This window comes from Stenella coeruleoalba (genome assembly GCF_951394435.1).
Source record: "Stenella coeruleoalba genome assembly, chromosome: 4".
Classification (NCBI taxonomy): domain Eukaryota; kingdom Metazoa; phylum Chordata; class Mammalia; order Artiodactyla; family Delphinidae; genus Stenella; species Stenella coeruleoalba.
The window spans coordinates 79,780,477-79,792,963 of record NC_137149.1 but is presented as its reverse complement, the minus strand read 5'-3'; the positions used below and the strand labels follow the sequence as shown (position 1 = coordinate 79,792,963).

The following is a 12,487-nucleotide window of genomic DNA, read 5'->3' as shown; positions in this document are numbered from 1 at the left end:
AATGTACACTACACACTTTATGCAAAGTACTAGTTTTAATCTTCATAGGAATTCTATTACAACCTTCATGTTACAGTTGAAGACAGTGAGAATTGAACCGTCAAGTAACACGCCCTAGAAAGTGGCACAGTAGAGACTTGAAACTACGTTTGCCTGAACCCAAACCACAGTTATTTTTTTATTGGAGTATAATAGCTTTACAATGTTGTGTTAGTTTCTGCTGTATCACAAAGTGAATCAGCTATATGTATACATATATCCCCTCCCTCTTGGACCTCCCTCCCACCCATCTAGGTTACCACAGAGCACCGACCTGAGATCCCTGTAAGTCAGAAAGAGAAAAACAAATATCATATATTAACGCACGTATGTGGAATCTAGAAAAATGGTACAGATGAACCTATTTGCAGGGCAGGAATAGAGATGCAGACGTAGTGAACAGAAGGGTGGACACAGCAGGGGAAAGGGAGGGTGGGATGAATTGGGAGATTAGGATTGACATTTTACATATTTTACCATGTGTAAAATAGACAGCTAGTGGGAACCAAATCTCAGTTTTTAACCCCTTCACTCTACTGTCTCTAGTTGGGGCTCATCAATTTTAAGCTGATTCCCAAAGTAGCTTTGGAAATAGAGTGAGTGTTACTGAAATTAGCATAAAACTTGAAACCAAGACTTTGGACTATTTCAGTAACTACACACATGTGTGTATGTGTATACATACACACACATATAAATAAGAACTCACACTTTCACAAAATAACATTTAAGTTCCATTATAAAATTTTTACGTAAACCTTGAAAACATAATCATATATATATAGAGAGAGAGAGAGAAAATGAAAGGAATTGAAAATTGAAAAACTTTTTCTTTTAAGTGAATCCTCAATTTGTTAAAATGTTTTTAGTGCCACAGTGATTATTTCAGTAATTATTAACCTCTCTCATAAAGAAGATCTAAAGAGGCAATGTAAAGTAGACACAGTATAGCTCTATTTGCTTCAGCACTTAGTTTGTGCTCTTGTACTATAAGAACAAATGCTAATTACTGTTCAGCCCTAATGCTAATCTCAGCATCTGCTAATTAAAAGATCACATCTTCTGCAAAGTAAGCATTATCATTCAAATGAAAACATTAATCAGTTTGAAAAATTCAAAATCAATCAGCTGAAGGGAGAAAGTTGTCAGCCCCCAATGAATTGATACCAGTGCAACCTCACAAGTGCAAAAGAGCTAGTGTCAATTTATATGCCTCTGCTACACAGATTCACATTGTTGCAAAAGTTGTTCAGAAATGTTTTTTATTGTGTTTCCCTATTTCACCCTGACCAGTCACTTACATATTGTTTCTATATTCAATATCACAATATCATCTGGCTTTTAAGGAGACCTTGCTTTACATTTAATGCACTAGAGATGTGATTGCTGACCAGATTTTAAAAATAGATGCAGAGTTTTCAAAGAGCTAATGCAACTTAGTGAGATATTTCCAGAATACTAATAACTGCAGAAAAGCTCAGCTGCATTAATTATCTTACAGCTGTTTTTTGCTTTTTTAAAGCTAACTGATAGGTCTATCTTTTATGATCTTTATCAATATTCAGAACATCTAAAATGCAGATGGGGTTATCCTTCAGGTCAGAGGAAAAAAATGGCATTTCTCAGCTTCACTCACAGAGTTGTCATAGACAAAAGACTCTAGTATTTTGTTACTGGTGATCTATTCCACCTCATTTTGTGTTCTTCCCTGTGTCAAAGGATAGAGACTAACAGGAACCTACGCTCTTTCCTCTCTCTCTCCAGGTGGAGGACAATGCAGCTAACCTGTTAGCCAAAAGATTATTTACTTGTTCAACAGGAACCCATCCCACAAAACTAAAAACTGTGACATATGTATACATAAGGGATAGAAAAATACACAAAACATACCGTGTAAAGTTTTCAATTTCTTAAATTTTAGAAGTTTAATGTACCTCAGATTCCCGGCAGCCCAAATGAATATATACTTGGAAAATGTTAAGATTCCTAACATTTTCAGAATGTATTGCTCGTGCATTAAAAAAAAAATTAGGGGAAGTAAGCTTAAGTGATTTCTTACTAGTCAGCAACAACAATAAAGTAAAATATAAAACTATAAACTCAGGGCTTCCCTGGTGGCGCAGTGGTTGGGAGTCCGCCTGCCGATGCAGGGGACACGGGTTCATGCACCGGTCCGGGAGGATCCCACATGCCGCGGAGCGGCTGGGCCCGCGGGCCATGGCCGCTGAGCCTGCGCGTCCGGAGCCTGTGCTCCGCAATGAGAGAGGCCACAACAGTGAGAGGCCCGCGTACCACCCCAACAAAAAAAACAAAAAAAAGCTATAAACTCGGACGGAATACAACTATAAATGATAAATAAATTTCTTTTCATTCTGAAAAATAAATGGGTAAAGAATTATACATAAATTCACATGTAGAGCAAAAGATATAAATGTAGTAATATCTGAAAGAGAAAGTCAAATTCATAGCCTTGTTTATCTAAAAAGATAGGAGGAACGCAGGTCTAGACAGATTTACAATAATGATTTCATTGGGTAGACATAAGAGTTTTGATATATACCACACTGAGGAAACAGCTCTAATTCACTTTATTGAATTATGAAATAAATAATACTTTTTACAAAACAACTTCATGTGACAACTGTAATTCAGAGGAATTATTACTAGAATTTATCATGCTTTTCTTAAAGTTAATAAGACAGACTACTGGAAACTATATATCTTACACTGACCTTCACTTACAGCAACTAAAAATCACTAAAAATAATTAGTTTGCTATCTTAATATTGATGCATGCTCATAAAAATTCATTTTATATGCATAATCCCTAAAAAGCTTTATTAAAATAACAGTCATATGCAGTAAAGACTGTTTTCATATAATACCAAAGAATAAACAAGAGTTTCAATGGTATTAATTTTTTATCTCCATGATGCATTGCGTAGAAAAATGGCTGCTGGATTCACCAAATAAAAAGCTGTAGCATGTCTCCTCATTGACCACATTACAGACAGAAGGATTCACTCTCACATGCTTAGAAACACTGATGAAAGCTGAACGTGTAGAGGAAAAAAGGCCTCTCAAGAGCAGGTTCACTATATTCAAGTCCACAGAGTTAGATATACACAAACAGAAGGTCAACTTACTAATTTACAAGGAGAAATAACCTTCACAGATACTAGAGGTCTCATCCATCAGTCCATTATTTTCCTAAGGGCAGATGGTCTCACCAGTGGGTGAAGAATTTCTTTTCTACACAACCACTATCAACCAGCTCTTCTCCTGAGTGACACATTATTTCATCAGATCTAGTCATACTTCAACCCAGCAAAGAGCTTCAGGCCAGAGAGCGATTCAGTCACTTTGAGGTGGCTTTACACACCTATGCTTTATCCATTCTGCACTTATCTCACCATTGGAGGAATTTTTATTTCCCTTCTTTCTTACTTTCATAAGCAACACTTTGGTCTACAAGCTCTCACACACTGCACTATCATTCTGAACTGTAAGCATTATATTTGTAAAGCTTTATACAGTCAATGACATAGCCAGAAAAGACGTAGTAATAAAAAAAATTAGCCAAATCATAGGTTTGAACTGTAAATTAAGAATTACAAGTCAACTAGTTCCACCCTTTTTAAATTATCATAAATGTAGGATAAGTAAACACATAGTACAGTTGAATACTTTCCCTTAATACATATCTGCTAGTGCAAACTCTAGGTCAGCAAGGCACATTTGGGGAATGAAGATTTGGAGGCTGAATGGACCTAACATTTACTGAGTGCCTCTTAGCATTAGGCATGTAACTAGATAAATGAGAACATATTCTCTCATTCATTCCTTACAGACATAGGGTGGGTATTGTTACCTCTACATGCAGAAGAACAAACTAAACCTCTTCTTCCAGGTCTACTGGGACTTGCTCTGTTAGCTATGTAGTTCTTCTTTCACTCACATTTTCTACAACTCATAATCACGTTCCAGCCTCTCTCGTCTTGAAAGTGCAAGTGAGCAATGCAGCACACAAATAAAAAACCAACCCTCACAACTGTCTACAATTCTCCTTTGGACTCTGCCAAAAATTTCTCTACCTCTTCCCAACAAATGAGGAAATAATTTATACTTGCTGTCTGTTCTCATTCACCCTTCATTCAATCACCAACCCACTGCAATCATCTTTCAGCCAGCACCACCTTTCACTAAAACTGCTTTGGAAAAAGGTCACTAATTACATTTGAACAAGAACTTCTGAAACACTCTCTTTCTTTGCTTCCATTTTTAAATTAAAGTGTTTTTCCTCCACACTCTGTGACCATTCCTTCTTGTTTCCCTTTTCTAGTTTTGATCCCTCAGTGTTAAGAGTTCTTCATGAATTTATCCTTGGCTATATTTTATGCCTGCACTTTATGACTCCTCCTAGTAATTTAATCCATAACCTTGGCCTCAACCTCCACCCAAAGATGCCAAAATCTATATCTCTAGTCCAAATCCGCCCTATAGCTCCAGAAATCTAACTCCAGTCCAAACCCATGTGGGAGGGGAAGAAATGTCCTATACAGAATGCAATACTTTTCCCACCAATTTTTTTATGTTCTTCTAAGACCATAAAATGACACCACCGTCCTCGCTATCACCCAGGTAAGTAACATGTAAATCAATTTAGATTTCTTCTCCTTTACTGTCCATCCACAAGTTAGTCATTAACTCCTAAATATTTTACTTCCTTACAACCTCCTATATATCAGTACACTTCTCACCATACCTGGTTAGGTCCTTAACATCTCAAGAGGCATCTAAGACTGGCCTCCCTTGCAGAACTACTTATTCTCCATATCCTATACCCACTAACTGCGAGAAAGTCCAAACTCCTTATCAGTGCCCAGACCCAGAAGTTGGCTCATACCCAGCTTTAATCATCAGAATTCCTGACTCTTCCTGAAAACCACATCAATACAACACACGCGCCCACACACCAAATTTATTCTAAAGTTCATCCTCTTCTGTCACACCTTTCAGCACAATATTCAGGTCAGTGCCACATTGATCCAACACCTAATGCAGTCTCAGGAAACCAATTTCAACTTCTTTGTTGACTGACCTGATCCACAGTATGTTTTAAAACCAGGGTATGATTATTAAAATTACAGAGTTCTCTTCTCAGTTAAGTGTCAAGAGAAATAATTCTCACTTTGCCAGTTTACATCTGCCAAACCACAACTTCCACCATAGCAAGAATTTTAAACTAAGTGTATTATCATGTTCTTCACTGTCCCAAATTAAGAAGCTTTTCTATCTACATCCACCAGTAATAACAGGGCTCACACTTTACTATACCAGGACTTCTGAATTACTTAGCAGTTTTAGCTCACGATAATAATAAATCCCTACACTAACAATATAATGCTGATGTTACTTAGACTGTGAATACTGAATATATGCATATGCTGCTTAGAGTTATTAGGAAGCACTTCTGACATTCTATAACTTCCAGTGTCAAGAAACAACTTAAATTTGATACTGAACCTTGAGGGCAAGCCCTTGCATTCGCTCAGATAACATAACACTGCCTTTCATACATAACTGGATACCAAAACTGATGCAAATATCATTAAAGATATATACAGTAACCCTAATACTGAACACATTTTAAGATATAATGAACTTACCACAAGAATGAAGAAAATGTAATTTTTCAAAAGTAAAAGTTTTTCCTTCCCAAAGAGGCCCTTTTCATGGTGGGGCTAAGGAGGATGCTGAAATTCTTAACCTAAGCAGGTCATTTTATCTATCATCCTCATTCTATCAGTAAAATATGCCTCCCTCCTTATTAGTAAATTAAGGTTTTCCCTAACAAGTATCCTTGAAATCTCCTATTTACCGCTAAAGCAGGGTTCGTATCTATAGCTATGGATTATGTGTCACTGTGCCCGAACAGCAGAGAGTGTAACACTTTTATTACCTTATTCATTTTCTAACTTCTATACAATCTAAATTGTATAGAAATTTGGATTAAACTTCCTTATACATTCTGACATCCATCAAGTCTTTATTCAAACGTCACCTTCTCAGTGAAGGTGATATTTGTAACACAGGAACACTCCCAAGGTCAGCACCGCAGGAGTTAAGCTCATTAACAAATTCGCACATATCCTCTGGCCTACCCCCCCAGAACGCCCCTCAATACCCTTCTCCAGGGCTCCACCTCCGGCAGAGACAGCACTGTCGGGGGGCTGCTAACTGCGCAGGAGACATGTAGGCTCTCGGGCTAACTTCATTATTGTTCTTTGTTCCTCTGAGTATTCTGTTCCATGACTTTTGCGTTTCAACAACTTCAACTTTTTGGTCTATAAAATTAAGGATCTGGATGGTAAATACAGACCTTGAATTATTTTAGCAGTATAGCCTGGGAAGAACAGCTCTTGCAACCAAAGGGATGAAGGAAGAAAAAATATAAAAGTAGTATATGGGGCTTCCCTGGTGGCGCAGTGGTTGAGAGTCCACCTGCCGATGCAGGGGACACGGGTTCGTGCCCCGGTCCGGCAAGATCCCACATGCTGCGGAGCGGAGGGGCCCGTGAGCCATGGCCGCTGGGCCTGCGCGTCCAGAGCCTGTGCTCCGCAGCAGGAGAGGCTGCAGCAGTGAGAGGCCTGCATACCGCAAAAAAAAAAAAAGTAGTATATGGCATCAAGCGTGGGTGAGCAATGGCCTTAAAAAGAAAGAAGGCAGAAGTACCAGAAACTCAAATAAAGAATAAGGAGATTAATTTTTAAAAGAACTGTAGGAATTTAACCCACATGACTTCAATCACTCACAATTACCTAAATAGATGACCTGGTCCTAAGTGAAAATATGTGTGCAGAAGCACTTAAATAAAACTAAGTTGAATATGTTTAATATAAGGTTTTATTATCATTATTATTAGGGGATATTTACATTTTAATTAACATATTCAAATAAACCAGATGGCTTTTTCATAATGAATTTTAGTACTAATTATAAAATAAATAAATTTGTTTAAAAAGTCCATCATAATAAATACTGAAGCACATAATTCTGCAATAGAGCTATATTATAGAACTACTGAGGCATCATCACTATCCACATTCAAGCTGACACACAGGCAACAAAATCATCTGGACTGATGACAACTTTGGGTGAGTCGTGGGGCTGGTGGCAGTTCCACACATGGCATGGCCTCCTTTGGTGAGTGCCCTGATGAAAGCTGAGGGCCCGTCTCTTCACAAGGTATTTTCAGTGACTTCACCTATAATAATAACTATCTTGAAGCACATTCTCCAAGTGCCAGGCACTGTTCTAAACACTTCACATATCTTAAGCCATTTAATCTTTAGAACAGCCCTGTGAAGCGGCTGCTATCGTTAGCCCATTTTCAAGATGAATAAACTTACTTTTCCAAAGTGACACTGCTAGTAACTGGCAGAACTAGAATTCACACCTAAGTAAACATTAGAATAGACATTCTATCTCTTTAAATCTAGATAAGAATATATAAGGTAGTGTAATACAATACATATAACAATAATTGATCACTTACTCTATAACAAGTCTGACTCTGGTTTCTCCAAACACATCACCACATACGTAGTATTCCCGAAGAAAAGAAAGGACCAAGGAAGTCCCAGTTCAGGGAGAGGGTTTGTTTTTGTGTTTTGTCCCCTCCTGACAACCTCCATAAATGATTTCCCTGTGTGAATCACTAGTCAGCTATTGGCCTCTTCATTCTTCAAACCCTCCCACCCGGAATGATAGGACGTCTTCCAACTTCAGTTTCTGCCCCACCCAGCTGCCAGAGAAGACTGCAAGCAGAACAGCAGCTTCGGTCCACCCACTGGAGTCATGTGGATTCACTTTTATTGCAGCAAACTGCTTATCTGGCATGCCTGGGTCCAGCCCTGCACACGCTGGCTGAGACCATCTTCTCCTAGAGATCTTTCTAACAATCCTCGCCATGTTAGAACACTCTATCCAACTGGGCTGTTGCTTCAGTTTCCTTGTCTAGAACAATCAACACCAGCTTGGGCTGGAGGCCTGCGTGGGACAGAAGCCTGCCTGGGCCCAAGCCACCCTGCGTAGTTCTTACCAGGAGACTGTTGGCCTTCATCTAAGACTAAAACCTTTGAGATTGATCTGCAAGTTTGCTAAGCCTCAAGATATTATTAGGCATATCAGGATACAAACTTCTAATTAGTACACAGTAAATATTTTGTTGAATAGGTAACTAAAGCTATACTACTATAAAACTCATGGGATAGCTGGTTGGGATAAACAGTAATACGTATTTTTATAAACAAAACATGCAAATAAAAAAAACACAATGCAGGTGAAAGGGTTTTAAAAAGTTGGAAAAAAAATCTCACGACAGTTTCTTGACAACTTACGCAATTCACCCCACATTACAAATTCATAAATGATAAGGAAAGGCTGCAACATCTGTAATATTCACAATATTTGAGAGTTCTACTAAGTACTCTTTCATTTGACCAAACTGGGACTAATGCTGATGATCACAAAGAATTCACATGTAATACAGTAACAGTAATAACAACAGCAGAATGGCTACCAGACATGGAGCACTCACGAGGTACCGAGAACTGTGCTAAGGGCTTCTGCAGATAGTACTAGCTGCTTGTCATTCACCTCCCTTTTCCTAAGTAACAGAAACTTCATATTGTTCAGGATAAGAATGTGCTTATTTAAAAATTACTTGATTCCCCTGACACCCCTGTAGCTAGGAGTGGCCCTGTGACACATCCCTGATGAAAGACATGTAAGCTGAGTATTTTCTAGGAAAGTTTTCCTCTCCTAGTACTAGTTCCAATACCTCCCCACAACTTTTTCTCCTCCTTCCCATGGCTGATATGAATGCCTGGAATGTGAGGGGCTGAAAGGGCAGCATCCATGTTGTGACCACGAGAATACGCAGGATATAAGAGCAACATGACCAGGCTAAAGCAATAGGAGCTTCAGGCCTTACTGTCATCACAAACCTGCTACGCTAGTATTGGACTACTCACCTCTAGAATTATTTTTGCATGAAAAAAACACAGCTGTATTTGGTTAGATCTCTTTAGGCATATTTGCACGCATTACCTCATTTCGGTTTTTAGTTTGTGAATTTAGCAATATTCTTATTCTAGGAGCCTAGTAAAATTAAAGTGCCTCTATGGCAGTATTTTAACTACTGTAATAGTAAGGGAAAAATGTGTTAGTCACCATTATTTAATAGCTTTCTTCTTTTCTTGTTGTCATACCACTCCTAATTTATCCCCACCTCTCTACTTCTCTTTATTCCTAAGGCTGCCTGATTACCTACCCATTCTTGGATAAAGCACTTACATGTTATGATAATAGCTAAATCCATTCCAAAGTAAATTAACAAATCTCTTTTTAGTGAAAATGAAAATAACAAATATATACCAAAAGTTAACAGTGTTTAACTTCTAATTACCTAACAATGATACTTCTGCAAATTTATCCTCCATCCTGTCTCAAAATATTATCATATGTTATATGGTGATTTAAAATCCTAAAATGATGCCTTCTTTAAAGCATTATAATAATTAATATTTATTGTTTTTATTGTGGAACAAACTGCTCTGTGCTTTAGATATATTATCTCATGATTCTTAACACTACTGATGAAGTACTATTTAGTATCCCCAATTTGCAACAGACCCAAGAACATGCCGATATCACATAACTAGTCATTGCCAATCTTCACTCTAGACATTCTGACTTCCAGACATTCTTTAGCCCTCACTTAAATACCCGATGCTGAAATAAGTTTTTAAAATACATTCTAAATTTTTGATTCATAAAGTCATTTAATGTTAGTCTGGCTTGTTTTTTTTAATTTTTATTTTATACTGGAGTATAACCGAACAATGTTGTGATAGTTTCAGGTGCACAGCAAAGGGACTCGGCCATACGTATACATGTATCGATTCTCCCCCAAACTCCCCTCCCATCCAGACTGCCACATAACATTGAGCAGAGTTCCCCATGCTATACAGTAGGTCCTTGTTGGTTATCCATTTTAAATATAGCAGTGTGTACATGTCGATCTCAAACTCTCTGACTGTCCCTTCCCCCCATCCTTCCCCCCTGGTAACCGTAAGTTCGTTCTCTAAGTCTGTGACTTTTTTTTTGACATATTTACAAATTAAAATTAACACATGTATGTTTGAAAGAAAAAAATTAAGTTAAAAAAAGCCATATATCCAGTGTCAATCTGAAGATCAAGATGTCTAATATGTACATTATAATTCAAATGTAAAAAATCTTACCCCAAAATTCAAGTTTTCTCAAAACAATGTTATGAAGCAAATAATGTTTAGATAGGACTACCAGAGTAATTCTTTTCATTGGCTTACTACTACCTATTTGAACTGTTTACTTCAAAACTGTACTGTCTATTACCACTCACTTGGCATAGGCCATTTTACATTTGCTCATTATTCATAAACAGATAAATAAGTCTGTAATAAGCACATAAGCAAAGACACCAACATATGAAATGTTGAGCATAGTAGGCAAAGAGCTAATAGTTTAATATGACCAGGTGAGAGTGAGCAATGTTCCAGAAGATCACCTTAAAATGGTCAGAGCCTAGGCCTACAGGCTAGAAGGTAGCAGAGCAGACCCCTAAATCCCTTGCTTTGCCTCTGTCTCACAGTCCCCCTCAGGGAAGCAGACACGTACTGTAACTGTACATTTGCCAGATACCACGCTCAGCTGAAGCACATGAAGATAAGTAAGAGATGAACCTGTCCTCAGTGAGCTGACGATCAGTTATCAACTGTTGTTGACAGAGAGGGATTTAATCCATGCTGAAGCGTACGATTAGACATAAAGAAAAAATTTTCCACATAATGTTAAACACGTTAAGGACTAAGGAAGGTCTTTTGCAAATAATCAAAACTTTCCTCTGTCAGGATTTGCTATGCTTACAGTTCCTCTCAGTCCTGATTTAGTCTGGAACGTTTACTTTTTTCCACTTACTGTCTTCTACTATAAGAATAGAGGGTTTTATGACTGATGAGATTGGTGAAGAATATAATCTTGATAGTATTACAGAGATCTAAGCATCAAACTAGAATATTTAACTTGATTCTGCAGCCACAATGACTTGGAAGTACAGAATTTATCATGCTATGGAAAAGATCATTTAAATGGTGACAGATAAAATGTGAACGTCAGTAACATTTAATGATTTCCTAAAATAGTAATGGCATTCCTTTCCTCCTATGCTAGCCTCCAAATATGAACTTCAGGTTAAGAAAAAAGGAACACCATTATCATAGCACCATGTATTAAAAGAGGCATGGCATATCATTACTGTTTTAACAAAGTAAATAATGGCAAAAATTATCAACCTTACACAGTTGCAACTATAACTTACAACACGTTTAAAAGCATCCCCAGTACATTAGCAGAAATACTGGTGAAATATGAACAAGATCTTCAATCCAGAATTTAGTTAATGGTATTTTACCAATGTTAATTGCCAGATTTTGATAACTGAACTACTTACTGTCTTAGTCTGTTCAGGCTGTTATAGCAAAATACCAGAGACTTGGGTGGCTTATAAACAGTAGGAATTTATTTCTCACAGTTCTAGAGGCTGAAAGTCCGAGATCATAGTGCCGCAGATTCGGTGTTTGGTAGGGCTTCCTGGTTCACAGATGGCAGTCTTTTCACTGTGTCCTCACAAGGCAGAAGGAGGTAGCTAGGGAGCTCTGTGGGGTCTCTCTCATAAGAGCACTAATCCCATTCATGAAGGCTCCACTTTAATGACCTAATAAGACCTCTGAAAGGTCTCACACCTCCTCATACCATCACATTGGGCATTGGGATTTCAACACATGAATTTGGGGAGGACACATTGAAACCACAGCAGTTACATAAATGGTAACATTAGGAGACACTGATTAGGCGTATATGGGAACTCTTTGTACTATTTTCCTGTTAGTTGAACTTGATCCAAAATAAAACATGTAAGAAAATCGCCAGTTCTTTTAACATAAAATTTTAGAGTAGCTTGTTGAGCTGTCCAGATGTCACAGAACATCAAACGATGACCATTTCAAATATTCAAAAAGCTTTAGAATATCAGCATATCACAGCTTCTACTGTCTGTGTTTAACAATTAGAGCTTATTAACCTTTGATTTTTGACAAAAGAATGGTTTTACAAAGATAGAGCCAGGAATGAAAAATGAAAATCTCAGTGCTACTTATGAACCTGAGAGGCAAAACACTGTATTTTCATTAGTTATAAAATTCTAAGGCTCAGCTCAGCCAAGGATAGAATTAAAGAACAGATCATACTTTCCCATTAGGACTGTAATGTAATTCTGAAAAGATAAGAAATACTTTGCAGGAAATATGTTGCCATAAGAAAAGGTAAAAATTCCCTACGCCAT

General features: G+C 37.6%; 1 protein-coding gene across 18 annotated transcripts in view; it reads right to left on the bottom strand.

The window, feature by feature from the left end:
* Positions 1–12,487, bottom strand: part of ADGRL3 (adhesion G protein-coupled receptor L3) — an 867,440-nt gene that overhangs the window by 830,602 nt on the left and 24,351 nt on the right. For 3 of the 18 annotated variants that reach the window (XM_079920012.1, XM_079920001.1, XM_079919992.1), the window contains exon 1: positions 7,598–8,437. The exons of 13 other annotated variants lie outside the window; for them this stretch is intronic. The gene's annotated coding sequence lies outside the window, so the exon portion shown is untranslated. Of the gene's footprint in view, positions 1–6,421; positions 6,690–7,597; positions 8,438–11,596; positions 12,198–12,487 lie in introns of those variants that run through there. 2 more of the 18 variants (XM_079920011.1, XM_079920008.1) reach the window with 2 other exon arrangements.